The sequence below is a fragment of the Pan troglodytes genome, chromosome 11 (assembly GCF_028858775.2).
Source record: "Pan troglodytes isolate AG18354 chromosome 11, NHGRI_mPanTro3-v2.0_pri, whole genome shotgun sequence".
In the NCBI taxonomy this organism is placed as follows: domain Eukaryota; kingdom Metazoa; phylum Chordata; class Mammalia; order Primates; family Hominidae; genus Pan; species Pan troglodytes.
The window spans coordinates 43225469-43250937 of NC_072409.2; the positions used below are offsets into that span (position 1 = coordinate 43225469).

Here is a 25469-nt window from a genome sequence, read left to right on the forward strand (position 1 = left end):
CTGTGTATCACTTTCATATCATTAAAAAAAAGTCAAAAAATTGTAAGTCTAACCTTCATAAGTTATGGATCATCTGCATAGCTTTATTCCCTTCTCTTCCTTTTTTTGTGGCATTATTGTTATACATATTACCTCTCAATGTTATGAATTCAACAATGTTTTAATTATTACTTTAACATGTGTAGTTACTTCCTTAGCCCAATACAACTTGGCTGTTTAACTCATTTGCACTGTGTTTGGCAAATATATTTACATATCTTATTCCTTTCTATATGTTATAGGCCCAACAGTACAGTGTGTACATATCATTTTATGCAATTCATTTTTATGTCAGTTATGAGAATAAGAGAGAAAAAATGTGCATTTATAACTACATAATTAACTTATCAGTGTTCTTTTATTGTGTGGATTCAAATTACCTTCTGGTATTAATTCACTTTTTTTTTGCAAAGTGGGTTTTCTAGCAACAAATTCAGTTTTTGTTCTTCTGGGAAAGTCTTTATTTCACCTTCATTTTTGAAAGGTAGTTTTGGGGGATATGGGATTCTTGGTTGACAACTTTTGAGCACTTTGAATATGTTTTCCCGTGTTTTTCTGGGATCTTTTGTTTCTGCTGAGAAGTCACCTGTTAATCTTATTGGGGTTCCCTTGTAAGTAATGGGCTATTTTTCTATTTCTGCTTTTAAGACTTTCTCCTTGTCCTTGACTTTCAGCATTTTCACTACAGTGTTTTTGTTTGTGGATCTCATTGCATTTATCTTATTTGGAGTTTGTTGATGTTCCCAAGTGCCAATAGATTTGGGGAGTTTATATGTTTCTTTTTAAAAATTATTTTATTTTTAATTGGCACTTAATGTGCATATTTATAGGGTGCAATGTGATGTTTCAACACATGTATATATTATGTACTGATCAAATTAGGATGATTAGCATATCCGTCATCTGAAACATTGTTTCTTTGTGGTGAGAACTTTCAAAATCCTCACTTCTAGTTATTTTGAAATATGCATACATTATGTTTAACCCTTTTCCCATTTAGGAAAAAAGGTGCAGCTCACTACCCAGCACTCATTTAATTTTACATTAATGTGCTCTTTGAGGCTGAAGCAAATCTGACAGATTTTCAATGTGAAAATAAAATATAAAAACTGTTTTTGGAGTTATTTCTAAACAGAACTAACATCAGAATTGTCTGAATCATCAGAATCATCTATTTCAGAAAAATTGAATTGAAATGGATCTTTGGCCAGTAACTGTTCAAGAACAATGTTACCATCATGCATAGGAATGCTGCATTTTCTAGGATTTGATATTTTCAGCGATTGAGAATTACTATATTTTGTAAATGGAAATACCAGTGCTAAAAACAGAATGTTATAAATAGAATGATGTTTTTTGTTTCCAAATTCAATGTACTAGAGCTTGCGAAAATAGTAGTAAAAGCGAGCAAAGTTATCTCAGAGTAGACGCTGCAGCCGCATGTATTGTGGGCGAGTATTCTCTGGGCAAACGGGAAAAGGGTTAACTGTAGTCAACCTACTGTACAATAGAATACAAGAACTTTTTCCTCCTGTCTAACTGTAACTTTGTATTGGTTGATGAACCGATAATTATGCTTTTTAAGCTCGTGGAAAATGTTTCAGATCTTTAACCACAGTTAGTAGGCAAAAGTACTCATACTCTTTCTTTGATTTTTGTTGTTGTCGTTCTTGAGATCCTACTCAAATCAATGTGGTGAAACCTTCTGAGGATTGCCAGACCAGATATAATTCTTGGGGTATGACAAGGAATGAGTAGTAGCGCCTTATGAAGCCTTAGGTTAGGTATACATAGAAATAATCATGCTGTTACTTGAGATTGCCCTGCCCCTAAATAAGTGGTCTTGAAGATGTGGTAGGCAAGGGACAGAGAAAGACCAAGCTCCCTGTGACCAGAAAAGGATTATCTGTTATTTAGAGGAAGGGGTTAGAGAAAAGTTGGCCCATTGAATTAACGCAAGAAACCAGAGGTACTGTTAGGATATTCTGCAGACTTAAGTCAGGATGAAAACATATTTAAGAACAAATTCAGTAACTAAGAAACTTCATGTCTTGAATGTGAGAGGCAATCTCCCATATGAAACTGTTAGTTGATGTTGAAAATTCATTCATCCTGGTGGTTGAGTTAGGAGGAGACCCAAGAAGAGCTTTTGTATTTAGTTTCCTGGTGGTTGGAGAGTTCAAACACTAGACTTGGAAGCAGATAATACCTCATAGTACAAGGAACAGGAACTTTTCTCACTGTCTGGAAAAACCAAGCATCTGGCTGTCTGATTTTAGTGAAATTGTAATTCAGGGGGAACTGATTAATTTTATTAGACAGGGTGTGAGTCCCGTGGCTCCTGCCAGGTGTAACTGAGATCCACTCTTGCCTTCTCTCTCTGCTCCTGCTATTTATGATCCTTATGCTCAGAGTGTGTAGAGTAGGTTTGCATTCTTTTTTTTCTTTTTAGAGACTGAGGTCTTGTGAAGTTGCCCAGGCTGGATTTGAACTCCTGGGCTCAGGCCATCCTCCTGCCTTAGCCTCCTGAGCAGCTGGGATTATAGGCATGCACCACCTAGCTAGGTTTGGGTTTTGTTTGGCTACACTTCCTCCTATTCCTGCCACCAAGGTTTGTAGTTGTCGTTGATTTTAATAGACTATTTTTTAGAGCAGTTTTAGGTTCACAGCAAAATTGAGCAGAAAGTACAGAGATTTCCTCTATACCCCATGCCCCCACATGCATAACATCCCCCTACTGTCAACATCCCCCACCAGAGTGGTACATTTGTTAAAATTGATGAACATGCATTGATACATCATTATCACCTGAAGTCCATAGTTAACATTAGAGTTTACTCTTGGTGTTGTACATTCTATGGGTTTGGACAGATACACATGTGTCCGCTATTATAGTATCATACAGAATAGTTTTATGGCCCTCCAAATCCTCCGTGTTCTACCTATTCACTCTTCCCTCTCCCCTACCCCAGTGGAATTTCTGTTTTTATTTTATTTTATTTTTTGTTTATTTATTTTTTTGAGATAAGTTCTTGCTCTGTTATCCAGGCAGGAGTGTGGTGGCACAATCATAGCTCACTGCAACGTCTACCTCCTAGGCTCAGGTGATCCTCCTGCCACAGCCTCCTGAGTATCTGGGAGTACAGGTACACACAACCATGCCTGGCTAATTTATTTTTCTTCTTTTTTTTTTTTTTGTAGAGACAGGGTCTTGGTATGTTGCCTAGGCTGGTCTCAAACTCCTGGGTTCAAGCAATCCTCCTGCCTCAGCCTTTGCAATCCCAAAGTGCTGGGATTACAAGCATGAGCCACCACGCCTGGCCTGTTTTTATTTTTAAAAATTACTTGAGGAACTAGTTCTAATTCCAGTCCTGTGCTGAACTTGTATCATACATAGTTCAGAGAATTCCTACCTATGTAGGGACTGCAGATATCCTCCTCTTATCCCTTTCCTCCTTTCCCTTCCCCAAATAATGGCAAGTCAGTGCCCATACTGTGTATCAGTCCATTTCATTTTTTGAGATTTCCTTGATGGTCTGCTAATTTGGAGACACTTCTGGACAAATGATAAATTTCTGGCAGTACAAGCCCAAAGTAGTAAGGTTTTGTTCTAGACACTGGAGCTAGAATGAAATTTAAAAATGGTTCCTTGCTTTTACACTGTTGGTGGGAGTGTAAATTAGTTCAACCATTGTGGAAGACAGTATGGAAATTCCTGAAGGATCTAGAACCAGAAATACCATTTGACCCAGCAATCCCATTACTGGGTATATACCCAAAGGATTATAAATCATTCTACTATAAAGACACATGCAAATGTATGTTTATTGCAGCACTGTTCACAATAGCAAAGACTTGGAACCAACCCAAATGCCCATTCAGTGATAGACTGGATAAAGAAAATGTGGCACATATACACCATGGAATACTATATAGCCATAAAAAGGGGTGAGTTCATGTCCTTTGCAGGGACATGGATAAAGCTGGAAACGATCATTCTCAGCAAACTAATACAGGAACAGAAAACCAAACACCACATGTTCTCACTCGTAAATGGGAGTTGAACAGTGAGAACACATGGACACAGGGAGGGGAACATCACACATCAGGGTCTGTCAGGGGGTGAGGGATTTGGGGAGGGACATCATTAGAAGAAATACCTAACGTAGATGACGGGTTGATTGGTGCAGCAAACCACCATGGCGTGTGTATACCTGTGTAACAAGTCTGCACATTCTGCACATGTATCTCAGAACTTAAAGTATAATAAAAAAATTTAAAAATGGTTCCTACTCTCTATTTACAAATTATGACCACTTCATCCAAAGATCACAAATTCTAAAGTGATACAATCTTTCTAGGTAGCCTTAACTAAAAGAGCTGTATCACTCTTGAGTTCCTCTATGCATATGCCAATCATTTCCTCTTTGCTACACCCTGTTTTGAAGTGTCTGCCCAGACAGTAGTACTCATCAACCACCAATCTTTGTGGGATGAGCAACTGACCCCGTAGAAAACTATCTAAAGGGTCTGTTGGCTGGATTGAGCCAATCACATCCTCTTCCCTGAGAATGGGGACCTTGAGATACTGAGCTGATTAGATAATGGTTAGTTCTTGGGCTGAAATTTCGTATAGAATTGTGACCACGTTCTGAACTACAGCATAAAAGACGTGCAAGCTGGGGGAACAAAAAAAGCCACAGACAGCAGAGACAGCAGAGGCAGCTAGTGTACAGAGAGATGCGCTTGAACAGAGCAGAAATGTGGACACCCTGAGATGTGGCAGGAGCTTCTAGTTCCACTTCCTATTTGGACCAGCTAAACCTTTTCTTTCCTTGGGTGTTGTTCATGAGATCTTTGGTCATAGCCTTTTCATAACACCTCTTCCCCCATTTGACTTGTGCTAGTTGAGTGGATTTCTGTTCTAGAGCTGAAATGCAGTGCCAGCAGAATCTAGTGCAATAGAGTCTTATGTAATTAAAGTCCTAAAGACTCTTTGGGTTGTGAGACACACAAAAAGATAGAAAACCAAGGTTGATAATCAGTACAAAATAACTACATGTTGGGGTACCCTTCAGTCAGTCAATGTCTTCCTCACCGGTAGGCATTTAGTGACTCATTCACCACCCTTCCCTCGTCGAGGCTAAAGAATGCCTACGTCATTTCATCTTTTCTCAAAAAAGAAAAACATTCTGCTGTTTTCTGCTTCTTTATTGATCACACTTGTCCTTAATTCCTTCATATAACCTCAGGTAGAATATTAGTCTAGGTGCCAGGGGATGTGGGTTCTGTTCTTGTTGGGGTTCTAAAGGGATGGATGGTCTCTGTAAGGTTCTTCATCTCTCTGCACCCCTACCCCCACACCTTTGCTGGACAGTGAAGAGTTATGCTGATCACCGATTTCTAGCTGATAACTCCCACAAAACAAGGTGTGAATAAAGAGGGTGAAGAAATCAAGCTACGTCACAGGCATTTGCTATAGATGAAATAAATATGCCTATCCCTCACTTAATGATGTTAATTCTAAGAATCCTGCCAGTAAGTGAAAAGCTAGAAAGTGAAAAATTACTTCTGTTAATTTTTTTGTTGTTGTTTTGGTTTTGTTTTTTGAGACAGAGTCTTACTCTGTTACCCAGGTTGGAGGGCAGTGGCGTGATCTCCCAGCTCACTGCAACCTCCACGTCTCGGGTTCAAGCAATTCTCGCCACAGCCTCCCGAGTAGCTGGGATTACAGACATATGACACCACGCCCAACTAATTTTTTCTATTTTTAGTAGTGACAGGGTTTCACTGTGTTGGCCAGGCTGGTCTCGAGTTCCTGGCCTCAAGTGATCCACCCGCTTGGCCTCCCATCTGCAGCTGGCTAACTTATGTTAATTTTAGTGGTAAAAGTTATGATGTGTTCCATCCCAACCTAAGATGTCCAAATACTTTCTACAAATAGAAAAATATATCATTGAGCAATGAAAACTTTTTATTAGTAAATAATCCAAAATTAAATAAATGTAGTTGGTACATAAAATGTGTTAAAATGATGCTTTGATGCCTCAATAAAAAAGAGGAGGCGGGGCCGGGCGCGGTGGCTTGTGGCTGTAATCCCAGAACTTTGGGAGGCCAAGGCAGGCGAATCACGAGGTCAGGAGATCGAGACCATCCTGGCTAACATGGTGAAACCCCGTCTCTACTAAAAATACAAAAAAATTTAGCCAGGCGTGGTGGCGGGCGCCTGTAGTCCCAGCTATTTGGGAAGCTGAAGCAGGAGAATGGTGTGAACCCGGGAGGTTGAGCTTGCAGTGAGCCAGGATCGCGCCACTGCACTCCAGCCTGGGAGACAGAGCGAGACTCCATCTCTAAAAAAAAAAAAAAAAAAAAGAAGAGGCTTGATGGGATTGATGGAAGAGGGAAGGAGCCATACTTTGGAAGGTGGTTGGTGAGTCAGGTGATAAACTTTTAAGGCGTGCATTCAGCAGCAAAAGTGCTTAATAATAATTTTCATTGGGGATTTTGACAGTAGAAGAAACTCCTAATGTGGAAACCTTTGATATATTGGTAGAAGGGGATCTTCAGATAAAAAAAAAAAAAGCAAGACGTAACTTTGCTTCCCTTTTTGTAATTTGCAATTCATACACCTCCTTGCAGGATGCGATATTAGTTTCCCGAAGCTGTTATAGCAAATTACTACAAACTTGTTGGATCAAGAGAACAGAATCATATCTTGTTGCAGTTCTGGAGGCCAAAAGTGTGAAAACTGACATGGCCACATTCCCTCTGGGGACACCTTCCTCTCACTTCTGGCGGCCAGCATGGCATTCCTGGGCTTGTGGCCGCATCCCTCCAATCTTTGCTTCTGTCTTCACTTTGCTGCCTCCTCTGTGTCTGTCTCCAACTTCCTCTGCCTCTGTCATAAGGTTGCATGTGGCCTACCCTACCCTGATATTCCAGGACAAGCTCCTTCTCTCAGGATCCTGAATGTTACCACTTTGTAGTAGTTGTTGTTGTACAAGGTAATAGTCATTCCTTTGCCATGTAAAGTAATATTCACAGGTCCCATGTGCTAGTGTGGGAATGAGGTGCCGACATTTGGGCTGCTAATTCTTTGTTGTGGGAGACTGTCCTGTGCTTGGTAGATGTTCAGCGGTGTACCTGGCCTCTGCCCACTGGGTGCCAGTGACATCTTTCTCCCAGCTGTGACAACCAAAAATGTCTTCAAACATTGTCAAGGGTCCCCTCTGGGGCAAGACTGTCCTTGGTTGATGAGCACTGCTTTAACCTAATCAGATCCCATTCTTATCCCACTCAAATATGCTGACTGGTAAGTTTCCAGTCTCATTAAGAAGGGGGAGGGTGGAGAATGGATGCTGGAGAGGTGACTGCTCCTCTCCACTACACCTAACATTCTAGTGAAGTCCACAAATGGGCCAAATCGAGCAGGATTATGAAATTTTTGCTAGACCCCTGTTAGTGTATTCTAACATTATGGCATTTTATATTAGTCAACTAAATCTCAATATTATGTTTTTAAAAAATCCTATGGACCTCTGAATCCCCAAGTTGGGTTTCTTCTACTTTACCTATGTTAAATATGTTAAATACCTAGGTTGCCCTTTATCTTAGAATTTGTCCATGTATCACCTCATTCTTTTTCAGCAGGTCCCTTTCTGGAGGTTTTCATACTCAGTTGGATTTATCCTCCCTGCGACTGCTGCCTGCTCCTTGCCTTGCCATGCGGCATTAGTAGAGTATGAACTGCACATTTAGCACAGCAGTTTATGCACTAGAGAATCAGGATTGGAATTTTTCTGAAGTATCTTATTTTTCTGTGAAATAATTGAAACAGAGTATAGACACATTTGCTGTTTTGAAGTTTTTATGATTTCCAAAGTAATAAATGTGCAATCTCACAGTTCTCCGGTGGCTGATCTCTGGAGTGCTTGCCGTTTCTCCGGGTGGGTGCTTTGTACAGGCTCCCCTCTCGTGTTGGCCTGCAAGTGCTCTCGCTGCGACGGGTCCCTGACCGGTACTGGATGAGAGGACTAGTACTGGTGCAGATGTTGGCATAAACAAAAGCTGCAGCTTTTTAATCATGACTAAGGCATGGGAGAGGTTGACATATAATGGTTCCCAGAGTGTCCCTCTCAGACCAATAAAACATAGCAAAGCTATGTGATAACCAGGCTGGAATGTATGTGAATTGTTCGAGTGAGTCTGTGTCACTTGAACTGTACTGGGCAGTACCTAGGGGCTTCATGTAAGGCATGAAGGGCTCCAGAAAGAACCCGCTCTTTGCCTTCAGTTGTATTCTATATGTTTAATACACAGCACAGCAGAAGCAATCAGCTCTCCCCAATGTTATTTATCCCATAAATCATCTTTTCTTACACCTACGTATTTTCTTCTGTATTCAATTTTATTAATGGATCATCTGATCTCCAGCTTTGCTGGTTTGGAACCTCTATGCTCATCTTAAGCTCCTCAAGGAGAAAAGGACTATTGTAATCATCTTTCAACGAGTTTGTAAAAACAATTCCCCCATCACAGCACTGTGCCTCATAGGGTTTAAAATTTGACCGAATGACTGACTTTACATACATCCTTCCCAGACCCTTTAGGACTACTGCTCCCCTAGAGGTTTTCTCTGCCCTTTGGAAAACAGGTAGGGGAAGAGGGATCTAGAAATGGCAGTATTCATTAAGATAGCCAAAGCTTGATAGGAAGAGACATTCATTTTACTGTGGTAATTAAAGTGAAAATGGGAGAATAAGAAGGCATGCTGCTTCTTTTTCAGGAGTCTTGGCAAGGGTTCTAGTTTTAAAAGAAAGAGACACAGCCAACTAGATTGAAATGATGTGGAGTTCATCCCTCCACAGTCATATTTTACTGAGCCATTTTTCAATAAATGGACTAAATTGTCCCTTGGAACTCAGTAGGTGGTGCTCTTGTGCCATAGCATAGCATCGGCTTTGGAGAGGTTCTGAGAGCACAGCGGCTGGTTCCAGGGCCTGTGTCCTGTCAGTCCCCTTTCATAGCTGCCAGGCACACACCTGGAGGGCATCACATGGCTGGTCTGGTGAGAGGCTTTCTGTCTTTGGAAATGAGGGGGTGAATTAGGGTCTTTACCTTCTCTAGCCTGTCTGAGCTCTGCTTTCCAGGGGAACCTAAATGAGAGGTTTTCTAACCTTTTAAAGAAAAAAAAATGTGACTCTTTATCCAAACAATTATGATGTGTATTGTTACCAGTTTTCCAAGATTTTTTATATTGTTATTCATCCGTGATTCCTCAAATCAAAGTTCCTTTCCACATAACTCAGGGTATCATTCTTGTTTATGTTTTCCTTTATGTTAATGTTTGTGTCCTGTTTAAGCTTCAGAGAAGATTCAGTAGAAAGAAATAAATATGTAGTAGAGAAATTTGGAAGTGATGAAGGAATACAGGTGAAAGCCATCGAGTTCATGCAGCAGCTAGTAGTAACTTAGCTGACAATAGACCCTTTTGGCAGGAGCCCATTGCTTTACTCCTTTTGCTATATAATGAGTTCCTTGGTCCGAAGTTGGTTGTGATACCATGATGGTGAATAAGGAATCCAGTCAAGTCCACATTTGGTGATGCTGGAGAAGTGTGGTGGGCAAAGAAGATAAATTTAAATCCAGAGTGAGTTAACTATTACAAGGAGGACAAATCTGTTGCCTGAAGCATTTCAGGGTCTGCTTTTTCATCAAGTTTCTGTAGGGGTTGTATAAAACGAAAGTTACTTCACCTATATCCACCAACTGGTAGGGGAGAGGCAAAATGCTAGTGGGACTCACAGCCTGGATGTGCTGATCTGACCCATTCAGTCACCTGTGATGTCGAAAGGCTACCAGCCAGGTCCGAGTGAGGCCAGGCTGTGGGGCCAGCAGCTGGGCTCCTGAGCTGTGCTGCTGCAGATCCAGTGATGTGCAGTGTGTTTTGTCAAGACAGAATGCTTCCTCTTCAGTCTACTGTCTAGTATCTTGTGCACTGAGTTTTTAGGTTTTAATGACCGTAGTCCTGATTTACATACTTTGCAGTTGATTTTTTTAGCCATCTTTTAATTCTGCCTTTTCAATTTATACTTTCTTATTTTTTAATTAGCTTTTTAAAAAAGCACCCTAAATATACTGATTTTTGTTGGTTTTTAAAATCACCTTAAATATATTTTGTTGGGATTATTTTAGTGTCTTAAGTATACTTTGTTAGGATTTTTTAGCATCAAAATATACCTATTTGTTGGACTGATTAACTTCATCTGAAGTGAATTTGTGATCTAATGTCTGATACTGTTAGTTGCATTTATTTCTTCATGTACTTTAGAACTTTGGTTAAATGACATGTTTTGAATGAGGTTTTAAAAACTTTTCACTCATTCAGTCATTTTTCGCCTCTTTCTCCCTCTCTGCACACTCTCCCCTGTGTAGCCTCATTCTGCTTGTCTCTGTCTGGCTTCCATGGAGCCTGGGTGCAGAACTAGCTTTCACAGTGGGGGCTTAGTTACCTGGGCATTCACGGCTGCTTCACGCAGTGCCTGGTCCTGCCTGACAGGTATCCTCCATCCTCCCTAGACCGCCACTCCATAGGAGGCAAGGATGCTGCGAGCCTTCCTTCAGGCATGGAGGGGTAGGGCTCTAGTCAGCACCTTCCATCCCACCTTCCAGCAAGGGTGCTATTTTCTCACTCTGTCGTTTGTGCCTCTGTTTAGCCCCCAACCCTTCTAAGACCCAAACCTACAGTTTCATTGCCTGTTTTTGGACCCTAGCATAGGAGGGGCTGGCTGCTCACGGTTTTGTCCTCGGGGTCTTGCCTCTTTGTGTTTCTGTCCCGTATCGATTTCATAGAAATGTTTATTTTGTGTGTGTGCTAGCCTGTATCCTTTTCCTTTTTTCTTTTTATGTTTCCCCTCTCATTGCTGTATGTTTGGAGTAAAAAGAATCCATCCAAGAGTGAATTTACCGAGCCATCTTAACTGGAAGTCACATGGGCAGAGAGTTTAAAGGAAAGAAAGATATTTGGTTTTACATAGTACTGAAAGCTAACCACAAGAACACTTCCTATGTGAGCTCAGTGACCCATAGCATATAGTTACTTAAACTCCGTCTGAGGCTTGCAGGCCCCAAAAGATGAGTGGGATTAGGCAGGTGGGATTTATTAGGGTGCTATGGTTCTCTACAAAGGTTTCACCTTCTATTTTTCATTTTGGTGGTAATTTTTTAAAAATTCATAATTCCACACACCTAAATGCCTGCAATTCTAACTAAGTAATGTCTTAAAATTTCAGTGCCTGGAGTTGTGTTTGTATTGGTGCCAGGGAGCACTGCTTTAAATATAGGGAGATATTATAAAAGAACAGAGATGAAAATGTAAATAACGTGTTTGAGCTAAGAGATTGCCGTTGCAGTGGTTCTGAAGAGGAAAGTGATGCGTGAATTAAGCTGTCTCCCTGCATGTGTTAGTATTGGCCAGTCAACAGAACCTGCCTGTCAGTACCAAGACCTACATGGTTAGTCCAAAGTGAGTTTCAATGACTGCATCATTGATCACGCTGAATTAATTTTGTCAATTTAAATTTTACTCATTTTGTAGATTTGTTGGTATTTAATTTGTATATTTTTTATTTTGTGGTTGTGTAAGAGTTACAAGCATAAAGGTTTTACTGGTTTATGTTTGTTAATATTTAACTAATAAGAAAAATGACTTTAGATAATACTGGGTGCTCTCAACAGTTTTTAAGTTTGAGAACCATGGGTCAAATGGTAATTTAACTCTTGCTGTTGGTTGCAGCAAGCACCTTGCATTTGATTTTGATGTCACTCCTGCTCATGCTTCCTGACCTGCTTAGCTCAGGATCGTTTCTCTCTGGGGACTCTGACACCTCCATGCCGGGCTGGTGCCCCTTCCTCATGCTGCCTGCAGCCCCCTGTGTTTCCTTCTCTCCCAGCCCTTCCCACAGTGTAATCTGTGTATGGGTCCCAATTTCCTCATTAGCCATAAGTTGCTTGAGAGTGGGGAACACTGTCATCTTTTTATTTGCAGTGATTTTCAGAGCTCTTGTCATAAAATAGGCTCCTAATAAATGTATGGGTTTCCTTGTTTTTGTTTAGGTAGTAATAAATTACCTGTAGAATCAAGGAGAGAAAGAGGCAGAAATAACTTGGAGCCAAGTCACAAGGCAAGAAGAAGCTTCGTAATATTTTAATAACTAATGTGTTCCTCAGCTCACTTTCTAACTGGTCTAACCAAAACCCGAGTCTTACTGTCAGGTAAGTGAAGTGAGGACAAGAAACGCAAGGAAAGGAAGTAATGATTGTAATAGAATGCATGAGGGAAGGCTGGTATTTTTCAAGTCCGAATGATGGCTCCTTGGTGCTCTGATAGAGAACAAGGTCAGAGATTTCTGTCTTAGCAGCCTCGACGGCAAGCGCTGTGGTGAAGGGATGCTTTTATTTTGAGGCCAAGTCCAGAGAATAGCTCCTCTCCCCCCATTGCTGAGGTCTTGGGTGGGAGAATTGAGCCTAGTAAATCCCCAGAGTTATCTGCTAGATTCAGTTTCCTTAATTCTTTGCAAAGTCATCTGAAGAGTATATATACATACTCTGCACCTGGATTGACGTTGCCTCCTCCAATTCCTTAGACCCAGATTTTGTTTACAATTGAGATTTGTTTGAAATTATCTGCAAATTTCAGGTCTGTGTTTTTGATTAGACTGTCTCAGAGGTGGAACGCCACTGACTCAACAGAGAAATAGCCAGCTCCTCCTAGTGGAACTTTTCTTAAAACCTCATTGGTTTTAGGAGGAAAAATACCATTTGTTTCTTTCATAAGCACTTAATGGGAACAAGAATCTTTTATTGTGACTTTCAAAAAAAAAAAAAGCCACAAACACAGGGGTAAATTGACCAATCTTACCCTGTGAAGTGAAGCAAAGAAACATTACATTTCAGCAAATTAAAAATAGTTATCAGGCTTTCATCAAGGAAGAGGAAGAATCTTGTCAACTTAAGTGGAATTGAACATAAATTTCTTAATTTTATATTTGATTATATTTTAGGGGGTTTTAAATATTTTCTGACAAGGTCATGGTGCCCCTAGTTGATGACATTGATTGGAAGCTAAGTATTTGATTTGTCTTTTTTTCTTTTTCCATAATTAGTGTGTTTTGTAGCATTCTCTCCATACATCTCCTGTTTGGTGCTTATTTCATGAGAGAAAGGACCTCATGCTGAGGGTAAATGGGAAAAAAGTGCACTTTATCAGGTCGCCTCCACTTTGAGAAGCTTATATGGTCCATATTTGGCATGAGTAGACTTAGCTCTCTGGGCTTAGAGATGTTTTAGAACAAAGGAAAGCATTCTTAGACTTTCTTGTCCCCCTGACAGGTACCATGTATAGCTACTTTTGTGTGGTTTAAAATGAGCTTTGTTTTAAATGTTAACAATCTTGGAGCTACAGGGGTTTCTATCAACATAAAATCAGTCAGAATTTTATCTGTTTTATTTTTCTTCTACAACAGCCTTGTTGCGTTTTTTATGTATTTATTTTCCATACATTTGTTCAGTACATATTTATCATGCTCCTACAATGTGCCAAGTACTGTGTGAGTTTGTGGGTTTCAAAATATGCTCAGCAAACTAGGTCCTGAGATGTGTCAGCTAGGATGTGTTTGATTGCAAGTAACAGGAAAGCCAAAGAATGGTGTTAAGGGATTAAGCAAAAAGAGCAGTTCCACATTTGGCTCCTTCATTGCCTCAACTATGCTGTGAGGACACGGGGCTGTGATTCTTCTTTGCTGTTTGCAGTATGTTGGCCAGTCCCCTCAGGTTTCCTTATCTCTGGGTCTCAAGGTGACTGTTACCGTTCTGAGTATCACACAAAGACTACTATGTCAGATATGGAAAAAAGTGAACTCATTTAAAACTGAGGAAAACTGAGAAACCTTTTGTTGAAGTTCAGTTCTCATGCCCTATATTTCCATAATATACCTGTTCCTACAGTTTGATAGGCGAGCAAAAGTAAATACCATGACTGGTCTGTACTAGCCATTCCCAAAATGTGGCTGAGGGCCCAGGGTCCCCGAGACCCTTTTAGGAGGTTCACAAGGGTAAAACTATTTTTATAATAATGCTAAGCTGCTATTTGCCTTTTCAACTCGCATTCGCTCACTAGTGTGCGGTGGCATTGTCAAGAGGTTACACGATAGATGATGATGACCTCTCTCTGACAGCTAATGGAATGTGTGTTTGTATATTTTGTCTTTTTAATTGTTCTCAGTTTTAGTTTCTGGTGGTAAATATCTATCTATCTATCTATCTATATCTATCTATCTATATAGATAGATATATACACATACATACACACACACACATATATATATAAATAAAACTCTTTGGGGTCTTCAGTAACATTGAAGGGTGTAAATGGGCCCTGAGAACAAAACATTTGAAATTACCTGCTCTGTGTGAATCAAGATTCACCCCTGGCACTGGGGGATATCCCAGTCTCCCTAAGACATATGGCCTTGAGATTCCTGGACAAAACTCTTAACAAAGAGGAAAATGGAGAGCTTAGGGCTGCTGGGTGGGCAACTAGCAGTGTGTGCAGCCCTGTTCTGAGGGGGCCCTGAGGAGACAGCAGGGCAGGGATGCAGCATGTTCTCCAGGCCCCACCTCTGCTGGGCCAGCCAGGACTGGAGCCACTGTAGGTTTGTCATTTGTGTGTTGTTGGTTTTTTAATTGTGGTAAATATAAATAAGATTGTAACCATCTTAACCACTTTTACATGTAATTCAGTGGCATTGATTACATTAACATTGTTTAACCATTGCCGCCATCCATCCCCAGAACTTTCCCGTTATCCCAAACAGAAACTCTACCCATTAAACAGTAACATTCCATTACTGTCTCCCCTCGTGAATTTGCCTCTGTGAATTTGACTATTGTAGGTACCTCATCTGTGTGGAATCAAAGAATATCTGTCCTTCCGCATTTTGTCTGATTTCACTTAGCATGGTGTTTTCAAGATTTATTCCTGTATGTATCAGAATTACATTCCTTTTTAAGGCTGAATGATATTCCAGTGTGTGCATATGCCACACTTCGTGTATCCTTTTCTCCACTGATGGATATTTGAGTTGTTCTCACTTTTGGCTGTTGCGCTGCTATGAAATTGGGTGTACAAATATCTCTTTGAAACCCTGCTTTTAATTCTTTTGGGTATATACCTAGAAGTGGGATTGCTGGATCAATGGTAATTCTATGTTTAGTTTTTTCAGGAACCACCATACTGTTTTTCGTAGCAGCTGCGCCATTTTACATTCCTACCAGCAGTGCACGAGAGTTCTGGTTTCTCTGTGTCCTCATCAACACTTGTCGTTGTTTTCTTGATAGTAGCCGTTCTAAGTGAAGGGAGATGGTTTTCTGTTTGTTTTTAATGAATTAGGATGCATTGCCCCAGCCTGTCACCCAGCGTCTCCTCCCTCTTTGTTATCTTTCTTCAGACACTGCTCAAGTGTTTTAATGCTTTTACTTCCTTTTCTGCTCTCATGAATTGTGCTTGGTGAGCTCCATATTCTTGTAAGGTACATTTTCCATGAGGTTTTTGAATATATCCTTCTCCTAAAGGATAGAATTCACCAAAATGAGGAACCTTTAGTCCTGAGGTAATACTCTTTGTTGCCTGCTGTACTTTGAATCTGAGCCATGTTATCTCGGTGACTCAGACCATGAGCCCCTGTGGACAGTGGTGTATCTTTGTATCATGGCTATTTGAGTTCATAAAATAGTACTTAGCAAGCAACCAAACTCTTGAGCAATTTATATGTGTGAGAAGAAGGGCAATGGCAGTGGTCCTAAACTGATGCCATTGTGAACTTGTTCCTTTTCAGTATCTTGGATGTTTGCATGGCCCCATGGCTGGTTTCCCTTGGTACTTTATCCCAGCCCCTCACCTCTTCCTGCTTCTGAAGGATCTGCTCCCACCTGGCAGGAAACAGGGACAGGATCAAGCATATGTGGGTCCTTCACTGGACACTGCCTTCTGTTCCAGCGTCTGCATCTCTCTGCTCATACGACTTTGCTTTAGTCCCCTCTGCATAGGAATTTCTGAAGGTCTTTATTTAATTTCTTTATTTTCTCCTGGAAATACTTACTGAGGGATCTAACAGCTTCTGTTGTTTTTAGTCTGCATACGTGGAGAAGGCGAAATCATGGTTTGTTTTGATTCCTTAGGGACTGGGTAAATGCACTAAAAGATACATTATGCAAGAAATGGAAAAAGTGGATTTCCTTCTGATTTTTCATGCCAATTGCTTTTGCTACATTAGTATATGCTGTGCGTGTATGCACAAAATACTTGTTAACATCCTGAGTTTTCAGGAAATATGTTATAAAACATTTACCTTTTTTATTTCTTAAAAATGCTGAACAGTATTTCTCTAAGAGCTAGTAATGAAATGAATTTAGGTACATACACTAGGCAGAATCATAAGAAAGTCAAGGACTTACATTTGGAGCAAGATAAAGGATTTTGGTATTGAGCAAAAAATATAGTCAGCTGTCAATTGTCTAATAGGTTTGTAGATTACCTGCGATAAAAAAGTAGTACATTTGTGAAAAAAGTTGAAATTACCATAAATCTGAAGAATCAGCCCCATTTTTCAAGGCATGCATTTTTTGGAGCTGCACAGAAGCCACCTTATATGTCTGCTTCGTGTGACACTGTCTTATTCCTCCGTGAATAATGAATTGAACGTCTCTCCCTCTTTGTGACAAAGCCCTCGGGGGCAAAGCAGTAGCCGTACAGGTAAGATAGGGGGTCCAGAAAGCAGGTTTTGGATTTTCCCCTCCTTAGAGCCAGGACTGGAAAAATGGAGTCATTATTTGAGGACTGGAAGGAAAAGGAGGGAGCAAGTGCTAGGACTGTTATCTCTGCCCATCCTGGTGGGTGGTTTTAATATTTCCAGACAGAGAACTCAGTTAAAAAAACAAACAAACAGAAAATACATACTATTTCAACAATTTGCAAAATTTTGTTGTATTCATCAAGTACTGTCCATCTTTATTCACATTTATAAACTGTAATACTTTTTCCTTTTTTCTTTGCCTGTGGGGTGATGTCTTTATGGTAAATGTGTATCTGGAAGTTTTTTATTCTTTATTATATTTTAAGTTCTGGGATACATGTGCAGAATGTGCAGGTTTGTTAGCCAGGTATACACGTGCCATGGTGGTTTCCTGCACCCATCAACCTGTCATCTACATTAGGTATTTCTGCTAATGGTATCCCTTCCCTAGTCCCCCAACCCCCTGACAGGCCCCGGTGTGTGATGTTCCCCTCCCTGGGTCCATGTGTTCGCATTGTTCGACTCCCACTTATGAGTGAGAACATGTGGTGTTTGGTTTTCTGTTCCTGTGTTGGTTGCTGAGAATGACGGCTTCCAGCTTCATCCACGTCCCTGCAAAGGACATGAACTTAGCCTTTTTTATGGCTGCATAGCATTCCATGGTGTATATGTGCCACATTTTCTTTATCCAGTCTATCATTGATGGGCATTTGGGTTGGTTCCAAGTCTTTGCTATTGTGAATAGCGCTGCAATAAACATACATGTGTGCATGTGTCTTTATATAGCAGGATGATTTATAATCCTTATATACCCAGTAATGGGATTGCTGGGTCAAATGGTATTTCTGGTTCTAGATCCTTGAGGAATCTCCACACTGTCTTCCACAATGATTGAAGTAATTTACACTCCCACCAACAGGTTAAAAGCGTTCCTGTTTCTCCACATCCTCTTCGGCATCTGTTGTTTCGTGACTTTTTAATGATCGCCAATTCTAACTGGCGTGAGATGGTATCTCATTGTGGTTTTGATTTGCATTTCTCTAGTGACCAGTGATGATGAACTTGTTTTCATATGTTTGTTGGCTGCATAAATGTCTTCTTTTGAGAAGTGTCTGTTCTTATCCTTTGCCCACTTTTTGATGGGGTTGTTTTTTTCTCGTAAATTTGTTTTAAGTTCCTTGTAGATTCTGGATGTTAGCCCTTTGTCAGATGGATAGATTGCAAAAATTTTCTCCCATTCTGTAGGTTGCTCGTTCACTCTGATGATAGTTTCTTTTGCTGTGCAGAAGTTCTTTAGTTTAATTAGATCCCATTTGTCAATTTTAGCTTTTGTTGCCATTGCTTTTGGTATTTTAGTCATGAAGTCTTTGTCCATACCTATGTCCTAAATGGTATTGCCTAGGTTTTCTTCCAGGGTTTTTATGGTTTTAGGTCTTACATTTAAGTCTTTAATGCATCTTGAGTTAATTTTTGTATAAGGTGTAAGGAAGGGGTCCTAATTCAGTTTTCTGCATATGGCTAGCAGTTTTCCCAACGCAATTTATTAAATAGGGGATCCTTTTCCCATTGCTTGTTTTTGTCAGGTTTGTCAAAGATCAGATGGTTGTAGATGGGTGGCGTTATTTCTGAGGCCTCTGTTCTGTTCCATTGGCCTATATCTCTGTTTTGGTACCAGTACCATGCTGTTTTGGTTCTTGTAGCCTTGTAGTATATAATTTGAAGTCAGGTAGTGCGATGTCTCCACCTTTGTTCTTTTTGCTTAGGATTGTCTTGGCTATATGGACTTTTTTTTGGTTCCATATGAAATTCAAAGTAGTTTTTTCTAATTCTGTGAAGAAAGTCAATGGTAGCTTAATGGGGATAGCACTGAATCTATAAATTACTTTGGGCAGTATGACCATTTTCATGATATCTATTCTTCCTATCCGTGAGCATGGAATGTTTTTCCATTTGTTTGTGTCCTCTCTTATTTCCCTGAGCAATGGTTTGTAGTTCTCCTTGAAGAGGTCCTTCACATCCTTTGTAAGTTGTATTCCTAGGTATTTTATTCTCTTTGTAGCAATTGTGAATGGGAGTTCACTCATGATTTGGCTCTCTGTTTGTCTGTTATTGGTGTATAGGAATGCTTGTGATTTTTGCACATTGATTTTGTATCCTGAGACTTTGCTGAAGCTGCTTATCAGCTTAAGGAAATTTTGGGCTGAGACAGTGGGGTTTTCTAAATATACAATCATGTCATCTGCAAACAGAGACAATTTGACTTCCTGTCTTCCTATTTGAATACGCTTTATTTCTTTATCTTGCCTGATTGCCCTGGCCAGAATTTCCAATACTATGTTGAACAGGAGTGGTGAGAGAGGGCATCTTTGACTTGTGCCAGTTTTCAAAGGGAATGCTTCCAGTTTTTGCCCATTTAGTATGATATTTGCTGTGGGTTTGTCATAAATAGCTCTTATTATTTTGAGATACGTTCCATCAATACCTAGTTTATTGAGAGTTTTTAGCATGAAGGGATGTTGCATTTTATCAAAGGCCTTTTCTGCATCTATTGAGATAATCATGTGGTTTTTGTCATTGGTTCTGTTTATGTGACGGATTGCATTTATTGACTGGCATGTGTTGAACCAGCCTTGCATCCCAGGGATGAAGCCGACTTGATTGTGGTGGATAAGCTTTTTGATGTGTTGCTGGATTTGGCTTGCCAGTACTTTATTGAGGATTTTCGCATTGATATTCATCAGGGAATTGGCCTGAAATTTTCTTTTTTTGTTGTGTCTCTGCCAGGTTTTGGTATCAAGATGATGCTGACCTCATAAAATGAGTTAGGGAAGAGTCCCTCTTTTTCTATTGTTTGGAATAGTTTCAGAAGGAATGGTACCAGCTTGTCTTTGTACCTCTGGTAGAATTCGGCTGTGAATCTGTCTGGTCCTGGGCTTTTTCTGGTTGGTAGGCTATTAATTACTGCCTCAATTTCAGAACTTGTTATTGGTCTATTCAGGGATTCAACTTCTTCCTGGTTTAGTCTTGAGAGGGTGTAAGAGGGTGTATGTGTCCAGGAATTTATCCATTTCTTCCAGATTTTCTAGTTTATTTGTGTAGAGGTGTTTGTAGTATTCTCTGATGGTAGCTTGTAGTTCTGTGGGATCAGTGGTGATACTCTTTATCATTTTTTATTGTGTCTATTTGATTCTTCTCTCTTTTCTTCTTTATTAGTCTGACTAGCGGTCTATCTATTTTGTTAATCTTTTCCAAAAACCAGCTCCTGGATTCATTGATTTTTTTGAAGGGTTTTTTGTGTCTCTGTCTCCTTCAGTTCTGCTCTGATCTTAGTTATTTCTTGTCTTCTGCTAGCTTTTGAATGTGTTTGCTCTTGCTTCTCTAGTTCTTTTAATTGTGATGTTAGGATGTCAATTTAGATCTTTCCTGCTTTCTCTTGTGGGCATTTAGTGGTATAAATTTCCCTCTAAATACTGCTTTCGCTGTGTCCCAGAGATTCTGGTACGTTGTGTCTTTGTTCTCATTGGTTTCAAATAACTTCTTTATTTCTGCCTTCATTTCATTATTTACCCAGTAGTCATTCAGGAGCAGGTTGTTCAGTTTCCATGTAGTTGTGCAGTTTTGAGTGAGTTTCTTAATCCTGAGTTCTAATTTGATTGCACTGTGATCTGAGAGACTGTTATGATTTCCATTCTTTTGCATTTGCTGAGGAGTGTTTTACTTCCAATTATGTGGTCAATTTTAACAGAAGTGTGATGTGGTTCTGAGAAGAATGTATATTCTGTTGATTTGGGGTGGAGAGTTCTGTAGATGTCTATTAGGTCCACTTGGTCCAGAGCTGAGTTCAAATCCTGAATATCCTTGTTAATTTTCTGTCTCGTTGATCTGTCTCATATGACAGTGGAGTGTTGAAGTGTCCCACTGTTACTGTGCGGGAGTCTAAGTCTCTTTGTAGGCCTCTAAGAACTTGCTTTATGAATCTGGGTGCTCCTGTATTGGGTGCATATATATTTAGGATAGTAAGCTCTTCTTGTTGTATTCATCCCTTTACCATTATGTAATGCCCTTCTTTGTCTTTTTTGATCTTTGTTGGTTTAAAGTCTGTTTTATCAGAGACTAGCATTGCAACCCCTGCTTTTTTTTTTCTTTGCATTTGCTTGGTAAATATTCCTCCATCCATTTATTTTGAGCCTATGTCTGTCTTTGCACGTGAGATGGGTCTCCTTACAGCACACTGATGGGTCTTGACTCTTTATTGAATTTGCAAGTTTGTGTCCTTTAATTGGGGCATTTAGCCCGTTTACATTTACGGTTAATATTTTTATGTGTGAATTTGATCCTATCATTATGATGCTAGCTGGTTATTTTGCCCATTAGTTGATGGAGTTTCTTCACAGAGTCGATAGTCTTTACAATTTGGTATTTTTTTGCAGTGGCTGGTACTGGGTTTTCCTTTCCATATTTAATACTTCCTTCAAGAGCTCTTGTAAGGCAGGCCTGGTGGTGACAGAATCTCTCAGCATTTGCCTGTCTGCAAAGGATTTTATTTCTCCTTCGCTTATGAAACTTAGTTTGGCTGGATATGAAATTCTGGGTTGAAAATTCTTTAAGAATATTGAATATTGGCCTCCACTTTCTTCTGACTTGTAGAGTTTCTGCAGAGAGATCCGCTGATAGTCTGATGGACTTCCCTTTGTGGGTAACCCGACCTTTCTTTCTGACTGTCCTTAACATTTTTTCCTTCATTTCAACTTTGGTGAATCTGACAATTACATGTCTTGGGGTTGCTCTTCTCGAGGAGTATCTTTGTGGCATTCTCTGTATTTCCTGAATTTGAATGTTGGCCTGTCTTGGTAGGTTAGGGAAGTTCTCCTGGATGATGCCCTGAAGAGTGTTTTCCAACTTGGTTCCATTCTCCTTGTCACTTTCAGGTACACCATACACCAATTAAACGTAGGTTTTGTCTTTTCACATAGTTGCAAATTTCTTGGAGGCTTAGTTTGTTCCTTTTCATTTTTTTTTTCTCTAACCTTCTCTTCATGCTTTATGTCATTAAGCTGATCTTTAGTCTCTGATATCCTTTCTTCTGCTTGATCGATTCAACTATTGATACTTGTGTATGCTTCACGAAGTTCTCATGACGTGTTTTTCAGCTCAATCAGGTCATTTATATTATTCTAGTTAGCAGTTCCTCTAACCTTTTTTCAAGATTCTTAGCTTCCTTGCATTGGGTTAAAAAATGCTCCTTTAGCTTGGAGGAGTTTGTTATTACCCACCTTCTGAGGCCTACTTCTGTCAGTTTGTCAAACTAATTGTCCGTCCAGTTTTGTTCCCTTGCTGGAGAGGAGTTGTGATCCTTTGCAGGAGAAGAGGCATTCTGGTTTTTGGAATTTTCAGCCTTTTTGTGCTGGTTTTTACTCATCTTCATGGATTTATCTACCTTTGGTCTTTGATGTTAGTGACCTTCGGATGGGGTTTTTATGTAGACATCCTTTTTGTTGATGTTGATGCTATTACTTTCTGTTTGTTAGTTTTCCTTCTAACAGTCAGGCCCCTCTGCTGGAGTTTGCTGGAGGTCCACTCCAGACGCTGTTTGCCTGGGTATCACCAGTGGAGGTTTCAGAACAGCAGATATTGCTGCCTGATCCTTCCTCTGGAAGCTTCATCCCAGAGGGGCACCCGCCAGATGCCAGCCAGAGCTCTCCCGTATGAGGTGTCTGTCGACCCCTGCTTGGAAGTGTCTCCTTGTCAGGAGGCATGGGGGTCAGGGACCCACTTGAGGAGGCAGTCTTTCCCTTAGCAGAGTTCAAATGCTGTGCTGGGAGATCTGCTGCTCTCTTCAGAGCCAGCAGGCAGGAACGTTTAATTCTGCTATAGCTGCGCCCACAGCCACCCCTTCCCCCAGGTGCTCTGTCTCAGGGAGATGGGAGTTTGATCTGTAAGCTACTGACTGGGGCTGCTGCCTTTCTTTCAGAGATGCCCTGCCCAGAAAGGAGGAATCTAGAGAGGCAGTCTGGCTACAGCGGCTTTGCTGAGCGAACATCCCTGCGGCTTTGTTTACGCTGTCAGGGGAGAACCGCCTTCTCAAGCCTCAGTAATGGGGGACGCCCCTCCCCCCACCAAGCTCAAGCATCCCAGGTTGACTTCAGACTGCTGTGCTGGCAGCCAGAATTTCAAGCCAATGGATCTTAGCTTGCTGGGCTCCTTGGGAGTGGGATCCACTGAGCTAGACCACTTGGCTCCCTGGCTTCAGCCCCCTTTTGAGGGGAGTGAACGGTTCTGTCTCGCTGGTGTTCCAGGTGCCACTGGTGTATGAAAAAACTCCTGCAGCTAGCTTGGTGTCTGCCCAAATGGCCGCCCAGTTTTGTGCTTAAAACCCAGGGCCCTGGTGGTGCAGGCACCCAAGGGAATCTTCTGGTCTGCAGGTTGCGAAGACCATGGGAAAAGCGTAGTGTCTGTGCTGGAATGCACCATTCCTCACGGCACAGTCCCTCACGGCTTCCCTTGGTTAGGGGAGGGAGTTCCCCAATCCCTTGTGCTTCTTGGGTGAGCTGACACCCCACCTGGCTTCTGCTCACCCTCCGTGGGCTGCTCCCACTGTCTAACCAGTCCCAGTGAGATGAGCCGGGTACCTCAGTTGGAAATGCAGAAATCACCTGCCTTCTGCATTGATCCTGTTGGGAGCTGCAGACCAGAGCTGTTCCTATTCGGCCATCTTGCCAGCCTGTGGAGGTTTTAAAAACTATTTTTTAATTGTAGAAAGTAACATATTGAAAAGCATATAAACACGATTTATACTTTGGTGAGTTATTAAAATGTGGATACATAGTCATTGCCACACAGGTCAGGAAATAGAATATTGCCAGCATCTTGGTGCCATTCTTGCACACCTTCCCAATAGCACATCCTCCTTTCCTCTAAAGCAGGGTTCCCCAAGCCCCGGGCCACAGACCGGTACCAGTCCATGGCCTGTTAGGAACCAGACCATACAGCAGGAGGTAAGTAGTAGGCCAGTGAGCATCACTGGTTGAGCTCCGCTCCCTGTCAGATCAGTGGCGGCATTAGATTCTCATAGGGGCATGAATCCTCTTGTGAACTGCACATGCAGGGGATCTAGGTTGCACGCTCCATATGAGAATGTGACTAATGCCTGATGATCTGAAGTGGAACAGTTTCTCATCCCAAAAACACATCCCCCCCCATCCCTGCCCCCGCCCTGGTCCATGAAAAAATTGTCTTCCGCAATGGGAGATGGGTGCACCAGAATCTCACAAGTCACCACTAAAGGACTTAAAATACCACCTGTTCCCCAAAAACCTATGGGAATAAAAAAATTTTTAAAAGAGAAATATCTGAAACAGTAATTACTGAGAATTTTCCAAGTTAATGTCAGACACCATACCACTAATACAGGAAGCTTTCTTATTTTGAATGGAAGCCAGAAGAAAAATGCACTTTACCTGTAGAGGAGCAGAACATTCAACTTCTCCTCAGAAACCATGTAAGGAAGAAGAGAGTGGAGTGAAATATTTAAAAATATTGATTTAAAATGTTGAGAGAAACACCTTACATTATTAAGAACATGAGCTCAGATACCTCTAGGGATCTGGATTAAGAGAGCCTTTGAATGACTGAGTTCCACCTGTCAAGACTCAGATTCCCAGCAGGGTCAGATATGCCCAACAGGTGTGATCATCCCACATGTGGCCGATGGCACAGGGTACTTTGATTAACCAGATGCTGGCAGCAGCCATCACCCGCACTCCCTGGTCATCACAACTACAGCACCATGTTTTCACCCCTCCCAGCCCCAGAGGTTGTGGAGCAGCATATTGAGGATCAGTGCACTGCATGATTCCTAAAGCTGTTTGCATTTAAAACAATCAGATACATTTCTATTGCTGAGCGAAGGTTGTTTGCCTTTTTTTCTTTTTTAGACAGTCTGGCTGTCTCACACAGGCTGGAGTGTGGAGTGCAGTGGTGCTATCCTAGCTCACAGAGGCCTTGAACTCCTGGGTCCAAGCGATCCTCCTGCTTCAGCCTCTAGAGTAGCTGGGACTATAGGCATCTGCTATTATGCATGGCTAATTAAAAAAAAAATTTTTTTTTTTTTTTAGAGATGGGGTCTTGGTATGTTGCCCAGGGTGGTCTCAAACTCCTGGCCTCAAGCGATGCTCCTGTGACCGCCTGCCAAATGCTGGGATTACAGGCATGAGCCACTGTTCCAGGCCTGCAATTTTTTTTTTTTTTTGAGACAGAGTCTCGCTCTGTTGCCCAGGCTGGAGTGCAGTGGCGTGATCTCGGCTCACTTGCAAGCTGTCTCCCAGGTTCATGCCATTCTCCTGCCTCAGCCTCCTGAGTAGCTGGGACTATAGGCGCCCACCACCACGCCTGGCTAATTTTTTGTATTTTTAGTAGAGATGGGGTTTCGCTGTGTTAGCCAGGATGGTCTTGATCTCCTGACCTCGTGATCCGCCCGTCTCTGCCTCCCAAAGTGCTGGGATTACAGGCGTGAGCCACAGCGCCCAGCCCCGGGCCTGCAATTTTATTTGAATAAAATGTTTATCTCTTTTATCAAAAAGT

At 41.2% G+C, this 25469-nt stretch overlaps 1 protein-coding gene across 16 annotated transcripts in view; it reads left to right on the plus strand.

Annotated features, from left to right (window-relative positions):
* Positions 1-25469, plus strand: part of FANCC (FA complementation group C) — a 218832-nt gene that overhangs the window by 39720 nt on the left and 153643 nt on the right. For 2 of the 16 annotated variants that reach the window (XM_024345772.2, XM_054658294.2), the window contains exon 2: positions 12154-12312. The exons of the other annotated variants lie outside the window; for them this stretch is intronic. The gene's annotated coding sequence lies outside the window, so the exon portion shown is untranslated. The remainder of the gene's footprint in view (positions 1-12153; positions 12313-25469) is intronic. 16 annotated transcript variants of the gene reach the window in all.